Raw genomic sequence first — 19,560 nt, 5'->3', positions numbered from 1 at the left:
TGGTGCAGCAGTAATGCTGCATTCTGACAAGGTGGCTCTTTTAGTTCTGGGTGCTGTAACTGCAGAAATAATCCGTTTTGCAATTTGTCCTAAATGCCTTTCTTCAGTCCTGGAGGCCGGCCTTTCCCCCTGCTGCAGTCGCCACACAGCCGTCACTCACATATTCTTGGCGCCGCCTCCTCAGTGCTGGTTTGAAATCAGCCGGCGCCTGCGCTCTTTTCTCCAGCCTTGGGCAGGTGCAGTGAGCGCTGCCCGTCTTTCCTCATTCATATGCAGTCTAGCTGACTGCGCCTGTGCGGCCGCCCTGCCTGTGAATCCCAGCCCCGCAGTGACTTATGATTTATTCATACTACGGGGCTGAGATTCACAGGCAGGGCGGCCGCACAGGCGCCGGCTGATTTCAAAACAGCGCTGAGGAGGAGGCGGCGCCCGGCGCCAAGAAGATGTGAGTGACGGCTGTGTGGCGTCTGCAGCAGGGGGAAAGGCCGGCCTACTTGACTGAAGAAAAGGTATTTAGGACAAATTGCAAAACTGATTATTTCTGCAGTTACAGCACCCAGAACTAAAAGAGCCACCTTGTCAGAATGCAGCATCACTGCAGCACAAGGTGGCTCTTTTAGTTAAAAACGCCTGGGGGGGTGACCGGTTCCCTTTAACCCTTTCTGAGACTTTTTTTTTTTTGCACTTTAGTTTTTTTTCTCACACTTTTTAATTTCTCTGGCAAAATACTTGTACAAGTTTTTTTTCTTGCTTGCCAGCCTGCAGTCTTTATTGATAATAATATAATAATAATAATTTTTATTTATATAGCGCCAGCATATTCCGCAGCGCTTTACAACTTATAGAGGGGACTTGTACAGACAATAGACATTACAGCTTAACAGAAATCACAGTTCAAAACAGATACCAGGAGGAATGAGGGCCCTGCTCGCAAGCTTACAAACTATGAGGAAAAGGGGAGACACGAGAGGTGGATGGTAACAATTGCTTTAGCTATTCGGACCAGCCATAGTGTAAGGCTCGGGTGTTCATGTAAAGCTGCATGAACCAGTTAACTGCCTAAGTATGTAGCAGTACAGACACAGAGGGCTATTAACTGCATAAAGTGTATGAGAACATGATGCGAGGAACCTGATTATGTTTTTTTTTTTTTATTAGGCCACACAGGGATAGTTAGGTTAATGCGTTGAGGCGGTAGGCCAGTCTGAACAAATGCGTTTTTAGGGCACGCTTAAAACTGTGGGGATTGGGGATTAATCGTATTAACCTGAGTAGTGCATTCCAAAGAGTTGGCGCAGCACGTGTAAAGTCTTGGAGACGGGAGTGGGAGGTTCTGATTATTGAGGATGCTAACCTGAGGTCATTAGCGGAGCGGAGGGCACGGGTAGGGTGGTAGACTGAGACCAGGGAGGAGATGTAGGGTGGTGCTGAGCCATGGAGTGCTTTGTGGATGAGGGTAGTAGTTTTGTACTGGATTCTGGAGTGGATGGGTAGCCAGTGTAATGACTGGCACAAGGTAGAGGCATCGGTGTAACGGTTGGTGAGGAATATGATCCTGGCTGCAGCATTCAGGACAGATTGGAGCGGGGAGAGTTTGGTAAGAGGGAGGCCGATTAGTAGAGAGTTACAATAGTCCAGACGGGAATGAATAAGAGAAACAGTAAGAGTTTTTGCAGAGTCGAAAGTAAGAAAAGGGCGAATTCTCGAAATGTTTTTGAGATGCAAATAAGAAGAGCGAGCCAGTGATCGGATGTGGGGGGTGAATGAAAGCTCGGAATCAAGGATGACCCCAAGGCAGCGGGCATGTTGCTTTGGAGTAATGGTGGAACCACACACGGAGATGGCAATGTCAGGCAAAGGTAGGTTAGTAGAGGGAGAGAACACGAGTTCAGTTTTTGACAGGTTCAGTCAAGTATTGATCAGTCAGTATTGATGCTATTTTGGGGCACTTCTGATCACTTTTTATTGCATTTGTTAACGGAACCGCAGCAACTGAAAAAAAAATGCAATTTTAATGATTTTCTTTTTTTTTCTTTTCTTTTGCGCTGTGGCGTTTTACTGCACGGACCAATGTATTTTGTATTTTCGTAGATTGGACTTTTCTGGACACGATGACACCAACTATGTATATACATTTTTTTTTAATTTCTTAATTTTTTTTCTTGAAGTATTTAACCTTTTATTTATTGAGGTTTAAAAAAAAAATGTTCATGACTTTCTCTTACTTTATTTTTTAGTCCCAGTAGTGGACTGGAGCCGGCGATCGTTCGATGGCTCTTCCCATGTGCTGAAGTGTATAGGACGAGGCTGAGCACTGTGGGAGCACCAAGATGGCGGCAGTTGGGGGCTGCAGCCTGTGTCTGCCCAATCTGTCGGTTCCCTACGATCATGTCATGGGAGGCTGATGGGTATTTATTGTGTAAGGCAATTGTCCCGCCTGCTCTCTTTACACCGCCCGCTCTGCACCAGCGCTCCCTCTAGCAATAGCACAGGATGCTTGTATACCTGCAGCCCTATCAGCACTCTGCAGCGTAGCCATAGCTTTCTCAGCAGCAATCATATTCAGTCTCAGCGACGCCTCACAAAGACCCGGAACAGGCCGAAACGTCCTATACCTTAGTCTGGCTTCACAAGTCCTGATATCTCCGGTCACGTGTGCCGCCTTTGTGCCACGTCAGTACCACACGCACGAGCGCCAGGGAAGAAGCGGTACAGTAATCGCTGTTCCCCGATGCCAGGAGCTGAAGACGCTCTCATCATTGTCCCCTGCTCTGCCAGCGATCGGCGCGAACAGGGAAGAATAATGAGAGTTGTATGCAAGTGGGAACAATGACAGCAGGCGGCGGCTGATGGAACTATTACTCCCATCAGCCTACAGGACACCTGCTGCCCCTAATAACAGTGACAGTAGGAGAGGCTGATGGGAGTATTCCTCACCCGCCACCTGCGCTATAAATAAATGAAAAATCAGGCTTGGATAAATGAAAAATCCGGCTTGGGTTCCCCTGTATTTTCTATAACCAGCTGTGCAAAACTGACATCTGGGTGCTGCAACCCTCAGCTGTCAGCGTTATCAAGAATAGAGGGGTCCCCATGCTGGGGGCTGGTATTCTCAGCCATGGATATTGTCTCCCCCCAGTTTAAGAATAGCAGCCGCCCAGAAAAGGCACATCTTTTAGATGCGCCAATGCTGGCGCTTTGCCTGGCTCTTCCCACTTGCCCTGTAGCGTTGGCAAGTGGGGTTCATATTTGTGGGGTTGATGTCACCTTTGTATTGTCAGGTGACATCAATCCCATGGCTTAGTAATGGAAAAGCGTCTATAAGACACCCATCCATTACTAATCCTATAGTTATATGGTAAATAAAGACACATCCTGAATAAAGTCCTTTATTAGAAATACAAACAAAGCCCACTTTTCCATTTTTATTTAAAAATAACAAACACAGTTATACTCACCTAACGCTTAGTTCCCCTGAAGCCCTCGTCTCCTGTAATAAATCAAAAATAAAAACAACAATATCCCTCACCTCTCAGTTGTTGTGTCTGTTGTCGCAGGTCTCGACCTACTCTCTGATGAGTCCACTGTAGAGATGAAGTCACGGCACCGGAGAGACAAGACACAGTACGCCAGGGCTGTATCTGAAATATCTCTAGTTTTTAATGAGCTTACACACACTTTTATGCATTCTTGTGTTGGAGGCGGATTTCCCATGTATTGGCTAAGCATCGGAGTGTTTTACTCCCTAATCTCCCTACACTTTTGCAGACATATCTTACACAGTACATCATTCTTTATCTTACCAAGGACATTCATTCCTTTAGCTACATTTGTAGGGGGGGTAGCCCAGCGCCAGTGTGTCTGTCTGTATTTTGCGCTCCTTCCATTAGTTCTTAGGAATTCACGATAACAGCACAATGAAGAATAGTGAATTGTATCTTACTTTTCTGACCTCTAATAACACTTATACAAAATGGAGGCGAGCAAGGTAAAATGGATTCTGCTCTAACATTCCCCCATTTTATTCACTATTCTGAATAAGCTGTACCCTTTTTTTTTTTTTTTGTTAGTATATATCATCATCATCTATGTGAGTGCAGAATTTCCCAGTACATATAGAGATATACTTAAAAACTATTTTAAACACTATATATGCAATAAGGACAATCGCTACTATATGCAACAGGCTTTGCAAAACCCCAGCTACCCAGCCCCCGATCCCCTTAAACCAATTGGCTGGGTTTAGGAAAGAGAAAGTATCTGACCACCAGCTGTCCTTAGTGCGATCATTATCTTTGTCATATCGGTCTCTGAGTCTTTGAACATCTTCTAACTTTAGCTTCATCTTTAGAGTGCTATTTGGATCTATATAATGGCAGCAAGCAGGTCCAATAATCTGACACATACCACCTTGTGCTGCTGTTACATAGTCTAGTACTATAATATGAAGTCACATCAAAACTAATTTGCAAATCATAAGTTGGAACTCGCCCTAAATCTGTTAGTCCAGTCTTATTCCTAGGTACCCAGGCCCCACCCTCATAGGCCAAATATTGTAGATGTGTACTACTTCCTGAGAGATTACCTTGCCACCACGGGTATCCCACCCATCCTACAATCGGTATACCCACTGTAGTGTTCCATAACTTAACATTGTTTGTGGCATTGTTGGCGAGTGTGTCAGAACAATCAGTCCAGGCAAACAGTTCCTCAGGTGACACAGGGATAGCTAGGAAGGGGATACTTGTGGCTGACGTTGGTGAATGCGTACAGATCCAACAGTCTGATAAGGGCTGGGAATTTTTCAACAAGTCATCTATCAGTTTTCGGTGATGTTGCACAAACTTATAATTCAAGGATGTTGGAGAATTCAGACTGTCCCATGCGATTACGCATAATATCATGGAAATCGAAACCAGCCAAAACATTGTTTCCTTTATCGGCTGTCCGGTTCTTTAACTCGCTTGCAGTGTGATGCGTGGATCCAACTAGGTTTTCCTTCGAGCTTGACAGCTGTGGCTGTGGTCAGGAGCACTTGGTATGGTCCGTCAAATCTTGGATCCAGGCTCTTCCGGACGTGCCGCTTTATCACTACCCAGTCTCCTGGCTCTAAGGGATGGTGTCCAGGAACCTTGTCTGGGTCTGGAAGAGAACTGAAGACAGTTAAATGCACTTTGGCAAGGTGTCCATGTAAGGCCTACACATAGCTAGTCAAGTCCTGGTACTTGAGCTGCAACTGTTGTGGAAAGAAACATCCAAGATTGGGGCCCCTGCCAAACAGAATCTCATACGGTGACAGTCCTGTCTTCCTGTTTGGGGTATATCTTACTGAAAACAAAGCTAGAGGAAGGCATTCTGTCCATGGTTTACCAGTCTCTGCCATTGCCTTCTGGATTTTAAGCTTAAGAGTTCCATTTAGTCCCTCCACTCTTCCACTACTCTGTGGATGGAGTATGCAATGCTTGACTTACCCCCAGTGCTGCCATTACCTCTGACATGATCTCTCCAGTAAAATGGGAACCCCGATCGCTTTCAATAACTTCAGGAACTCCATACCTGCATATGATCTCAGCCATCAGTTTCTTCGCCGTTGTCTTAGCCGTAGCTTTGGCAACTGGGTAGGCTTCTGGCCAACCTGAAAATAAATCAATGCAGACCAACACATACTCATACGTCCCTACCCTGGGTAACTGAATATAATCAATCTGCAGTCTCTGGAATGGGAAAAGGGGCCGGGGAGTGTTTGGATGGGGTTTTCACTGTCCTACCCTGATTATGTGTGGCACATACCATGCAGCTCTGTACCTGCCTTTCTGCGCAGGTGGAAAACCCGGGGGCAATCCATTGTTTCTGTAGGGTGTCACACATGGCCGTCTTCGAGTGGTGCACATTCCCGTGCAGAACCTGTGCCATCATTGGGTACAGTACCTGTGGTAGGCAGACCTTTTCACCCCTCCCCCATAGTCCAGTGACGGTATCAGAGCAAGCCCCTATCCATTGCCACCTATCTTTCTCCTCCTTACTCGCCTGTTCTTGTAACCGGGCTAAGATGTCTTTCAACACAAGTGGAGATGGTGGGGTGTCTAGGTGATGTACTCTAGAGGCCACAGGAGTGCTTGCTGCTTTCTTGGCAGCCTGGTCTGCCAGTGCGTTACCCTTTGTCCGTCCATCAGTGCCTTTGGTATGTGCCTTTACCTTTATGATGCCTGCTTGGGTGGGAAGCTGTAGTGCATTCATAAGTTGCTGGACTGCCTCAGCACGTTAAATGGGGTGGCCATTTGCTGTCAGGAAAGCCCTGGCTCTCCAGATAGGCCCATAATCGTGTGCAATGCCAAAAGCATACCTGGAATCAGTGTAGATATTTACAGTCTTACCTTCTGCTAGTTTGCACGCTTCTGTAAGCGCCTTGAGCTCTGCTTCTTGTGCAGACATATGAGCTGGCATTGACTCTGCCTTGATTACCTCATGTTCTGAGACCACAGCATATCTGGTACAGAAGCGTCCTTGGTCATCTTGGTGACGGGATCCATCTACAAAAAGCTCAAAATCAGCATTAGGTACTGGCACACTAGAGACAGTAGGGAGACCAGCCGTCTCCTGAGACATCAATTCCAGACAATCATGTGGTTTAGATATCTGATCTTTTTCCTCTGGATCCATTCTGGAAAGAAAAAGAGTGTCCTTTTCCATGTCACCTACCCCTCCCCCATTTGGATCCATAGGAACTTGGAGAAGAGTAGCGGGGTTTAGGACAGTGCACCTTTTCAGAGTCACATTAGTAGGCATGAGAATAGCACACTGAAGTCGCAGCTGTCTGGCCATAGACAGGTGGCTAGGTTGTACTTGGTTAAGGATACTATGTACATCATGCGGGGTATGGACCGTCAGTGGGTGATCCAAAACCATCTCTGAAGACTTGTGTAGCAACAGCTGGACAGACAACAGGCTCGAACACAGGAAGGACTTCCTCTTGCCACCGTATCCAAGCGGCCGCTGTAATAAGCAACAGGTCTCTGTTTGTCTCCATGAAGCTGAGTCAGCACACCCGTAGCATGTCCTGCATTCTCATGAAGAAAAAGGTTAAAAGGAAGGGCATAATTGAGGATGCCCAAAGCTGGAGAAGAAACAATGCACAATTTCAGAGAGTAAAAACAGTCAAGTGCCTCTGGTGTAAGACAGAAGGGGACAGGTTGCATACGGTCATATAGAGGCTGCATTAAGATGGAGGCAGAACGAATCCATGGACGACAGTAGGAAGTTAGTCCTAGAAACACACGGAGGCCCTGCACATTCCGTGGGGGCTGCATGTCCATGATAGCCTGTTTTCGCTCAGGGGTGAGATGCTTTTTCCCTGGAGAGAGACAATGTCCTAGAAACACAACAGTACTTAAGCAAAACTGTAATTTTTGTTTGGATACCTTGCACCCCTGTTCATGGAGGAAAAAGAGTAAAGAGATCGTGGCCATTTTACACAGAGAATGAGAAGGAGCACACAGCAATAGGTCATCAACATACTGAATGAAAGCTACTCCTTTAACATGCCAGCCTTGTGATACTGACAAACTAGGTGCAATGGAACACTGAAAAAGGCATTTGCTAAGTCAATCACTGAAAAACAAATACTGTTAACCGGTATGTGTGCCAACAAGGTGTGTGGGTTAGGAACCAAGGGAGCAAGCAGTTCTGTTGCGGCATTGACTGCTCTGAGGTCATGGACCATTCTATAATTCACCGGCTCCCCAGGCCTAACCTTCTTCTTTACTGGATATAGGGGAGTGTTGCAAACGGACTGTGTAGGCACAACAACCCCTGATTCCAGCAATTTTTGTAACTGTGCGTCTATTGCAGCCTCCTGAGCAGCACTCAAGGGGTACTGACGCAATAGGGGTGGTGCTGCCCCTGGTTTCAATTTGACTATTATGGGAGGAACTTTGAGTTTTCCCACATCAGTTTTGCCTTTTGCCCACAGATCAGTGGGGAGTTGATCCAAGGCAGGTGCAGTGAATGGATCACTTTCTGCAGTACTTGCAGCTGCATCCAGGGCCATAATCTTGCAGAGGGTACTGGGTTTAAGTCGAGGGGTCATAGTCACTGTTCCGTCATCATGGTAATAATCGCCTGTAGTTTCCGTAACACATCAGCACCTAGCAAATTGCATTGCCCCTGGGGGCTACCATTAACTGTGTCAGAATGGTCTTCCCACAAATGGAGAGGGGAATGGTTTCCGTCATTCCCAAGGTCTGGGTCGGCGCTTTGCAAGGTGTGGCCATGACAAAGTCGGTGGTGACACGGAAGGGTAATGGACAGTCTGAAAGCGTGATAACTGAGTTGTCAGCTCCTGTGTCAACCTGAAAGTCTGCTGTAGTTCCTCCTGGCAGGCTCACCTGTACTGTGCAGTCGGGGGTGGGAACCTTATCTGGGTATGGGTTTGTGCGACAATCTTTCCTAAAATATCCTGGTTTCTTACATCCGTAACACAATCTAGGACCCGTAGTGGGTCCTCCACCTCTCTGTGAGGGTCCACTCCTCTGAAAGTGAACCTTAGTCTTTTGCTTCTGTGAGTCCAAACTGACTCCATGTGCAATCTTAGCAAGATCGCCTGGGGGGCAGGATCTCCAATCTGGTCTACTTGCCATCACCTTCTCTCTCACATACTTATCAATCCCTTGCATATATGCATGACTTAACAAACGTGTCGCAGCTCTATCATCTTCACCATAACCCATATCAGACCACCGTTGTTGCAACCTGTAGAAATAATCAATGGGGAGCTCCTTCGGGTCCTGTATACAGTCTTCTATATGCACCGATACTTCCTCCTGTCTAATCTTACAGGCTTTTTCCAGTGCCTCAACAAAGTCAGACCCTGACCTGGCATTGTTAGGTTCTCCGTCTTGGGGACCATTTCCCCCTGGGTACATTTTAAATGTCTCAGCTGTCAGTCGGGTGGAAGGTGCTTCCCCCAGGGCTGAACGCACTAACTGTTGCACGTCCTGTCTGGTTGCCTAGTAAGTGTGCTGTATCACCCCACACTGTCTGGCAAAAGTCACAGGTCGTTGGTTAATGTCTGGCAGCTGGGCAGTCAAAGACATCTGTTCTGTGGGAGACCATGGCTGATACCTACTAGCAACATGGTAAGTCGGAGGTCCACTATCAGTTGCACCGTGTGGGTTTTCAAGAAGTCATGCCATTTACCTGAATCTAATTCCCCTGAGGGGTGGAAGCCTCCTGCCTTCAAGAGCACACTAACCTGCTTCTGGGATTCCTTCCCTTCTTTTCTCTGGACTAATTCTCTAGCACTATGGAACCCTGTACTTAGTTCCCAATTCTATTGCTAGTATACGTGCAGGCTGAAAACTATCAGACAGACCTTTCCTCCTCACCGAGAGAAGGCTATGTCATCCTGCGTTAGCCCTAAACATGCAGGCTGAAAACTTATCAGACGGACTTTTCCTCCTCACCTAGAGAAGGCTATGTCCTCCTGCCTTAGTCCTAAACCTAAACTATAGGTTTACTGTGCTTACAGGTTATTGTATAAGCTTGCTTCCAAGATTGATAACACAGGTATATGAACAGACAACCCACAAACACTCCACAAGCACACCATACAAAGATCATGGGGTCAATCATTTTAATCTAACAGTGGAGTCATCAGTAACCACACATTGAGGGTTAACATCTGGGTTCAAGGGTACCTGAGCCGGGCAAAGCCCGTGATCTTACCTGGTCCTGGTCGACTAGAAGAAGGGGAAAACCCGTCCACAAGTGGAATGACGTAGGCAGAATATAATCAGTATTCTCACCCCAGCGCTGTGTGATGCCACTAGTCCCGGGAAGTCCCCTGGTCCATTACTGGAGTCGGCCGGGTCCCAGATGAAGCACTCAGGTCCCTGTTCGGGCAGCCAGAATTGTTGTCGCAGGTCTCGACCTACTCTCTGATGAGTCCACTGTAGAGATGAAGTCACGGCACCGGAGAGACAAGACACAGTACGCCAGGGCTGTATCTGAAATATCTCTAGTTTTTAATGAGCTTACACACACTTTTATGCATTCTTGTGTTGGAGGCGGATTTCCCATGTATTGGCTAAGCATCGGAGTGTTTTACTCCCTAATCTCCCTACACTTTTGCAGACATATCTTACACAGTACATCATTCTTTATCTTACCAAGGACATTCATTCCTTTAGCTACATTTGTAGGGGGGGTAGCCCAGCGCCAGTGTGTCTGTCTGTATTTTGCGCTCCTTCCATTAGTTCTTAGGAATTCACGATAACAGCACAATGAAGAATAGTGAATTGTATCTTACTTTTCTGACCTCTAATAACACTTATACAAAATGGAGGCGAGCAAGGTAAAATGGATTCTGCTCTAACATGTCCCACGCCGTAATCCATGTCTGGGGGATAAATAGTTTTCAATCTGGACGATGCCAAGATGCGACTGTCTAGGCTGAGAACCAGTGATGGATGAGCTCCTGCGAGCGCAGAGTGAGTGACCGGCGGTGATATAATCGTGGTTACTGACGGTCAGTGAGGCTGCGGTGACCTCAGCAGCGTGGGAAAAAGTAATGAGGTCACCGCAGTTTAAGCTCAGCGACACAGCAGATCACCGTGAGATTTCCCTCCTAAGGTTGTGAAGGGGTTAATGGTACCAATCAAACCCGAACATGGCATAAAGTGAATATCTTAAGAAGGGCACACATTGCTCCTTACATCCTTAATATCTATGATTGCTCCAGTCTACGGTTGGATCACTCGTTTTTTTAGTAAGAGCTAATAAATGCTTTGTACCTGCTGTTTTTCAGAATCCGGCATTGCTCTCTTGTCTGCCCCATTTTCTCAAATCTTGCTTCAAATTCTCCTTTCGGGCAGAGATTTCCAGCGCAGCTACATCCGCTTGTAGGGCTCCACCAGGCATGTTGGGCAAAAAGTTTTTGCGACCAGGGACATCAAAGATAGGGCTTTGTGTCAGTTTTAAGGTAACAGACCTGACCTTGCGTTTCGACTTTGAAACGCGTGGTGTGTCAACTGCAATAAAGTATTTAGCTTCTCTGTGTGTCCTATATACCGGCAGCACAGCAACATCATCTGCCGCTACCTCCTTGGCACTATCAGTTTCAACATAGGCACAGTCAACTTTTCCACCTTGTCTCGTCCATCCTGGTTAGTGCCGAAAGCCCGGTTTTACATCTGCTAACCTTTCATATTTTTACCAGTCCAATCCATAACCTGTCCCGCAATAGTTCCTTTTCCAGCATCTACGAGTCCAATGAACACTACGTTAATATTTGATATTTTTGGTGCATTGGGTGGTAGAACAGCAGTTTTCGGTTTTGCATCTTCCGTCTCAACCTCCCTTCATCTCCCGAGAAGTCGCCACCTCCCAGGACTCTTCAGGTGACATCTTAGTCTCTCCATTTTCTACAACAGGCTCAGAAACCTCAGTGGTTCCCCCTAAAGAGGAGGAATCTTCTAGTTTGAAGCCAAAAAAATAAGCACAGACTGATCTAGAGTTAATGGGAGCCTGCCACTAGATTAATGCAGCCCGAATCACAGGCGGCATGAATCGGAGCCTGCTGAAGAATGTATTATTCATCATCATTTTAATTTTAAATGGGTAGGTATGTCCATAGGATAAGTGATAACTTATTGATCAGTGGGGTTCCGACCGCTGGGACCTGAACAAATCGGAAGAATGGGGAACCTTTAGGCCCCTTACAATGGAGCAGCAGTGCGCCTGATCTACCTACCCTGCGTCCATTCTCTATGGGGCTGCTGAGCGCTGCTCTCGGCTTTTTCCGGGAGCCCTATAGGGAAGGAACAGAGCAAGTTATCAGGTGTTCGACTTTACGACCCATTGTATAAAACTTGTCTGTTCTGCCAATCAGGGCGGGTCCCAGCGGAGGGACACCGATTGATCAGCCATTTATCACCTATCCTGTGAATTGAAGGGGTTGTCCAATGAAAAAAAATATTAAAGGGAACCTGTTAGTAGGATCAACTTCCTAAGCCGTCTATATTAGCATATAGGTCATAGGAAACGGAATAAAACGATACCTTGATAGCTGCGATATATTTTATTTCAGAGAAATCCACCTTTTTCTTAATATGTAAATGAGCTCTTAAGATCTATGGGCCGGACATAGGTCTCCAAAGAGTACTGTAAATAAAGGGGATGTTACCAGTGTGAGACATGTAATGACTGATAGTCTGCTCTCCACTGGTAACGCCCCATTTCAGCTTCAATAAGCTCCGGAGGCAGATTGTCAGGGAGCTATATGTTCGGCCCATAGATCTTAACAGCTCATTTACATGTTAAGAAAAACGTGGATTCCTCAGGAGTAAGACATTGATGTTAAGACATTGATGTGCTGCTAGTCACTACTCACTAATAAGCTGTGAGGTGAGGAAGTGAAGGAGTCTCCAATGTCAAAAGCCAGTAGGGTACATCATAATCAGAGCGGTGAGGCAAAGGATTGTCAGGTCACAGAGCGGGGTCAGAATTCCAAGAAGGTAATGGATTAAGATGAAGGGGCTAGGCAAACGGATGGTCAAGGGTAAATCCAAGGTCCTGCCGCAAAGATCAGAATACTAGAACTCAAAGCACAGAGACACACGCCCACCACTTGAGCAAAGCTACAACTGGCAGAGATAAGAGGCAGACAGTCAGCTAAATAGCCTGGAATCTGCAGGCAAATATGCAATGTGTGCACATATCCTTAAAGGTACCGTCACATTAAGCGACGCTGCAGCGATAGCGACAGCGATGCCGATCGCTGCAGCGTCGCTGTTTGGTCGCTGGAGAGCTGTCACACAGACCGCTCTCCAGCGACCAACGATGCCGAGGTCCCCGGGTAACCAGGGTAAGCATCGGGTTGCTAAGCGCAGGGCCGCGCTTAGTTTACCCTGGTTACCAGCGTAAAAGTTAAAAAAACAAACAACACATACTCACCAGCGCGTCCCCCAGCCTCTGCTTCCTGACACTGACTGAGCTCCGGCCCTAACAGCTTTCACTTTCAGTTTAGGGCCGGCGCTCAGTCAGTGTCAGGAAGCAGAGGCTGGGGGACGCGCTGGTGAGTATGTGCTGTTTGTTTTTTTAACTTTTACGCTGGTAACCAGGGTAAACATCGGGTTACTAAGCGCGGCCCTGCGCTTAGTAACCCGATGTTTACCCTGGTTACCAGTGTAAAATATCGCTGGTATCCTTGCTTTTGCTGTCAAACACGGCGATACACGGCGACCTAGCGACCAAATAAAGTGCAGACCTTCTAGCAGCGACCAGCAATTTCACAGCGGGATCCAGATCGCTGCTGCGTGTCAAATACAGCGATATCGCTATCCAGGTCGCTGCAACGTCACGGATCGCTGGCGATATCGCCTAGTGTGACGGTACCTTAAGGTACCTTCACACGAAGCGACGCTGCAGCGATAGCGACAACGATGCCGATCGCTTCAGCGTCGCTGTTTGATCGCTGGGGAGCTGTCACACAGATTGCTCTCCAGCGACCAACGATGCCGAGGCCCCCGGGGTAACCAGGGTAAACATCGGGTTGCTAAGCGCAGGGCCGCGCTTAGTAACCCGATGTTTACCCTGGTTACCAGCGTAAAAGTAAAAAAAAACAAACAGTACATGCTCACCTGCGCGTCCCCCAGCCTCTGCTTCCTGACACTGACTGAGCTCCGGCCCTAACAGCACAGCGGTGACGTCACCGCTGTGCTTTCACTTTCAGTTTAGGGCCGGCGCTCAGTCAGTGTCAGGAAGCAGACGCTGGGGGACGCATGTAAGTATGTACTGTTTGTTTTTTTTACTTTTACGCTGGTAACCAGGGTAAACATCGGGTTACTAAGCGCGGCCCTGCGCTTGGTAACCCGATGTTTACCCTGGTTACCAGTGTAAAACATCGCTGGTATCGTTGCTTTTGCTTTCAAACACAACGATACACGGCGATCGGACGACCAAATAAAGTTCTGGACTTTATTCAGCGACCAGCGACATCACAGCAGGATCCTGATCGCTGCTGCGTGTCAAACGAAACGATATCGCTAGCCAGGACGCTGCAACGTCACGGAGCGATGTCGTTTCGTGTGAAGGTACCTTTACATTGCTGTGAGAGGACTGAACACACATTGTAAGTATTTGCTTCATTTCTTCACCAAAAAAAAGTCCCTTGGCAGAAAAAAAGCTGCATACAATACACTCGTTTTTGCTGCATTTTGTGAGTGTTTTTTTATTCTTTTCCCCCTCCCTCATTCATTTGAATAGTTGAAAAAAGCTGCAAAAGCGCTTAAAGGATATGTGCACACATTAAATATTTGCAGTACACATTTCTTCACCAAAATCGTATCTCTTTGCAGGATAAAAACACGTTTGTTTGTTTTTTTGCATGCTTTTTTCCCCCGATTCATTTGAAGGGGTGAAAAACAAAGCAGTTTCAAATCTGCAAGGAAAAAATAAGCAGAGTGTGCACGAGGTTTCATAAAACTCATTAACATTGCTGCTGCTGCTGCTGTAAAATGCTGCGGCATATACACACAGTAAAAAAAGAACAGTGTGAAAAAGCCCATACCGTTTTTTTTAATGTTTTTCTAATTATAGTTTTTATAAGGAAATGCACATATTTATTAATTCAGCAGATCTGTGCTTTCCAGAGGTTCCTTATAACACGTCTGTAATGATAATAGTCACTTAGATCACTCCTTCCATTGATTTCTATGCCCAGATATTCGGAGAAGATGCTTATTGCGTGACTCCGAGCGCCTTCTGAACAGGGAATCCTTGTCATTAATGATGTCACAAGAATCCCCAGCAACCAAATGCAGAAACTGCAGCTTCTAGGGGACTCGGATCTCAATATGACGTCTATAGATACAGGGAACTGACGGATCCATGGTCAGCCTGCCAGTGTTACAGGCTATCCTGCAGATGGTGCTGTGCGCAATGCCATCTGCAGGACTAACAGCCGGATGGCACAGGAAGCATGCCATTAAGCCCAATAGATCTGCATTGTTTGCATTTTCTTGAAAAATAACATCCATTTTATCCGATTTGTTTAGAAAAAATTTTTACAAAAGACAACACTGTCATTTGGAGCAAAATAAATTTAGATTTATAGTAAAGCTTGTAGAATCCACAAAACCTGATGAAAAAGAACTAGAAGAAAGATACAATAATGGTAAACTAATCAGAACTAGCACACCCTTAACAAAAAAAACAAACAAAAGCCTTTGATCTATGGGCACCGATGCAAAATCTGGACCTGGGCCCCACCTGCATGTTGGTCAGATGTATGGGCCTTTGTAAGCTGGAGAACTTGGCTGCTGCAGAACGTTATACCATGTAAAAGCGGAGAAAGGTGGAGATAAATCCACGCTGCCAATAGTATAAAGGTACCTTCACACTAAGAGACTTTGGAGCGAGAACGACGACGATCCATGACGTTGCAGCGTCCTGGATAGCGATCGCGTTGTGTTTGACACGCAGCAGCGATCTGGATCCCGCTGTGATATCGCTGGTCGGAGCTAGAAGTCCAGAACTTTATTTCGTCGCTGATCACCCGCTGTCATCGCTGGATCGGCGTGTGTGACGCCGATCCAGCGATGTGTTCACTTGTAACCAGTGTAAACTTCGGGTTACTAAGCACAGGGCCGCGCTTAGTAACCCGATATTTACCCTGGTTACCATTATAAAAGTAAAAAAAAAACCACTACATACTCACCTTCTGATGTCTGTCACGTCCCCCGGCGTCCACAGGGTTACGTGCTGCTGCCGAGAGCTTCCTGCACTGAATGTGTCAGCGCCGGCAGTAAAGCAGAGCACAGCGGTGACGTCACCGCTGTGCTCTGCTTTTACTTTCCGGCCGACAGTCAGTCAGTGCGGGAAGCAGACGGCTAGGGACCTGACGGACACCGGAATGTGAGTATGTACGTTTTTGTTTTTTTTACAGTTACGATAGTAACCAGGGTAAACATCGGGTTACTAAGCGCGGCCCTGCGCTTAGTAACCCGATGTTTACCCTGGTTACAAGCGAACGCATCGCTGGACCGGTGTCACACACACCGATCCAGCGATGACAGCGGGAGATCCAGCGACGAAATAAAGTTCCAAACGATCTGCTACGACATACGATTCTCAGCAGGGTCCCTGATCGCTGCTGCGTGTCAGACACAGCGATATCGTATGGATATCGCTGGAACGTCACGGATCATGCCGTCATAGCGACAAAAGTGCCACTGTGACACGGTACCCTTACAGTGAACAATCTATAGTCTCACTGCTCTTACAGTAAATAATTCATAGTCTCACTGCTCTTACAGTAAATAATTCATAGTCTCACTGCTCTTATCCATAGTCTCACTGCTCTTACAGTAAAGAATCCATAGTCTCACTGTTCTTACAGTAAACAATCCATAGTCTCACTGCTCTTACAGTAAATAATTCATAGTCTCACTGCTCTTATCCATAGTCTTACTGCTCTTACAATAAACAATCTATAGTCTCACTGCTCTTACAGTAAAGAATCCATAGTCTCACTGCTCTTACAGTAAAATATCCATAGTCTCACTGCTCTTACAGTAAATAATTCATAGTCTCACTGCTCTTATCCATAGTCTCACTGTTCTTACAATAAACAATCTATAGTCTCACTGCTCTTACAGTAAAGAATCCATAGTCTCACTGCTCTTACAGTAAATAATTCATAGTCTCACTGCTCTTATCCAGTCTCACTGCTCTTACAGTAAAGAATCCATAGTCTCACTGTTTTTACAGTAAACAATCCATAGTCTCACTGCTCTTATCCATAGTCTTACTGCTCTTACAGTAAAGAATCCATAGTATCACTGCTCTTATCCATTGTCTCACTGTTCTTACAGTAAACAATCCATAGTCTCACTGCTCTTACAGTAAATAATTCATAGACTCACTGCTTTTATCATAGCCTCTATGTTCTTACAGTAAAGAAGTCTAGTCATTCCATGTCAAGTGAACCACTGATTTTTACCACTATATTTTTAATTATTTTGAGATTTTGTTATTTGGTAATAGTGTGTCAGAGAATGCAAAATGTGAAGAAGAAAAAATTCTAGATATTTTTTATTTTTTATTGATTTTCAAAGTTTGGAAAAAGTGCGAATTTCAGTGTTGCCTGCCTTTACATTTCTCCCCATAACTCAGGCTAGAAAAGAGATAGAGAAACAAAATAAACACCATTCTACTCAGAACTGTACAGGCTTTCACCAGATATGTCACAAGAGTATCTTTGATAATATTTTAACTATGCGAACGAAAGCGCAAAACTTTAAAACGCATTTCCGAAAAAAACGTTTAATTTAAAAATTTCAAAAACTGCAAATGTGCCTGTTATGCTCCTAGCCACATCTGTACCAAAATACAAGCTGGGATCGTGATGGGATCATATTTTAAAAAATAAAACTATTACAGTGTCAAGTCAAAAATCTTGATTTCAGATCTGTTCAGCCTGTGGTCTAACAGTGTGGGGTCTATATTTACCAAATAATCCATCATTGCTAGATATTACTGTATTATTTTATTATGTTACCACTTAGAAGCAGGAGAGGACAGAGGAGAAGCTTTGTTAGGGCTGAGAATGACCAGGGGTTGACAGTGACTGCAGAGCAGATGGCCAGCCGGCCGGCAGCTCCAGAGGCCGTATTCACACCAAATCTTAACACCCAGGCAACTCCTCAAATGGAGGGAGAAAAATATTCTTAACATCCAGTTCATGTATTGTTCAAACCAGGACTACGAAGAGGAGGAGAGTTTGTTATAACATCGGTTACAGGAAGCAGAACCCATCACAGGGACTCAGCAATACCGGACTGTCATCCCATGTAGTGGAAATAAAGACAGTGACGTCCATGACGTGGTAGAAGGCGGCACAAGATCGGCAATGGATGACACAACTGCCTATGTGACTTGTGAATATGATCGGCGCTGGCGGCTACTGGACTCTCCAAAGATTGTGAAAATGAAGACGTAGAAGTGACTTTTCTGCACCTTCTGGTCCAGCGCCGTCCTTTGTGTATCCAAGAAAACCAGACATTGTAAAGGTGAACAAAAATCAGATATTGACTCAGGTGGAGCCGAGCACCATGACAGCCGTCCATACTCTGACACAAAAGGAAATGGCCATTGCTAGTTAGCGCTTATAGACAAGATCACATTTCACCCACTAGAAGGGACACATTGATGATAACAGGCCAGTGTAAAAACCTATTAATTGTTTGATTAGTTCATATTTTATAGTACGAGGATGTAACTACTGTACTATTCTTCTTAAACACTTCAGGAATGACATGTTTAGTGATATAGTAGAAAAAAAATTGTTCCATGTATAAATAGGTGGTAGAAATATTGGTTCTTTTAATCTTGTTTTTAATTTATAATTAGGATCAGACTGTATTTAGAAACCCACACTTGAGGATATGATCAAGTTTTTTCTTTTGGTTTGTTCAATGAATTCAGGTTGAAAATGCTGAGCAAGTTGTTATGATGATTAAGCTGTATTTATTCTGGCACTTCAGTATTTGTTTTTTGTGTTTCTTTATTGTTACATATAAATGTTAAATGCAATAAGTTGTAATTTGAAAAGAAAAAAGGAAGAAACTCACACAAACATAAAATCAGATGATTCAAGGCTTAAAAAAAAATACAAATTTGATAGATCCCAAGTTGAATCCCTGTACAAATATAAACAAGGACACGAGTAAAAAACATGCATGTTTTCACAATTTGAAAACATACGTTTTTTTTCAGAATTGCGCATCAACATTTTTAATTTGATTTTTCCAAAACAAAATATAAAGAAACATAGTCTTGTGACATATCAAATGAAAGCCGGTACCATTCTGAGAAAAATGATGCCTCTCCCACCTCTATATCTTAATCCTAGCCCGAGATATGATAAAAAAATGTAAAGCCATACCAGGCCAAAATCCGCGCTTTTTCAAAACTTTAAAAATCTGTGAAAAATTAACTGATGAAGAAAAAAATTCTAAACTTTTAATTTGTAATTAACTAAAGTTGTACTTCATAAAAATAAAAAATAAAAAAAATCTAAAGACGTAAGGTAAAAAAAATATTCATATTTGGATCACTTGATATGGAATGACCATACAGTAAATAATTCATAGTCTCACTGCTCTTATCCATAGTCTCAATGTTCTTACAGTAAACAATCCATAGTCTCACTGCTCTTACAGTAAAAAATCCAGTCTCACTTACAGTAAATAATTCATAGTCTCACTGCTCTTATCCATAGTCTCACTGCTCTTACAGTAAAGAATCCATAGTCTCACTACTCTTACAGTAAAGAATCCAAAGTCTCAGTACTCTTACAGTAAAATATCCATAGTCTCACTGCTTGTGCAGTAAAATATCCATAGTCTTTCTGCTTGTTCAGTAAAATATCCATAGTGTCACTGCTCTTACAGTAAGGAATCCATAGTTTCACTGCTCTTACAGTAAAGAATCCATAGTCTCACTTGTTGTGAATCTGCTTTTGGGCTCCTTCTGGTGGTGGCTTGCGGTACTGGTGACTCG

General features: G+C 44.9%; 1 protein-coding gene across 1 annotated transcript in view; it reads left to right on the top strand.

Moving 5' to 3' along the window:
• The first annotated feature begins 490 nt into the window (after positions 1-490).
• Positions 491-19,560, top strand: part of SIK3 (SIK family kinase 3) — a 129,282-nt gene continuing 110,212 nt past the window's right edge. Inside the window, exon 1 of the mRNA XM_077249852.1 lies at positions 491-509. The gene's annotated coding sequence lies outside the window, so the exon portion shown is untranslated. The remainder of the gene's footprint in view (positions 510-19,560) is intronic.

Source organism: Ranitomeya variabilis, chromosome 4 (genome assembly GCF_051348905.1).
Source record: "Ranitomeya variabilis isolate aRanVar5 chromosome 4, aRanVar5.hap1, whole genome shotgun sequence".
NCBI classification, from domain to species: Eukaryota; Metazoa; Chordata; class Amphibia; order Anura; family Dendrobatidae; genus Ranitomeya; species Ranitomeya variabilis.
This window is presented reverse-complemented; position numbering and strand designations above follow the sequence as displayed.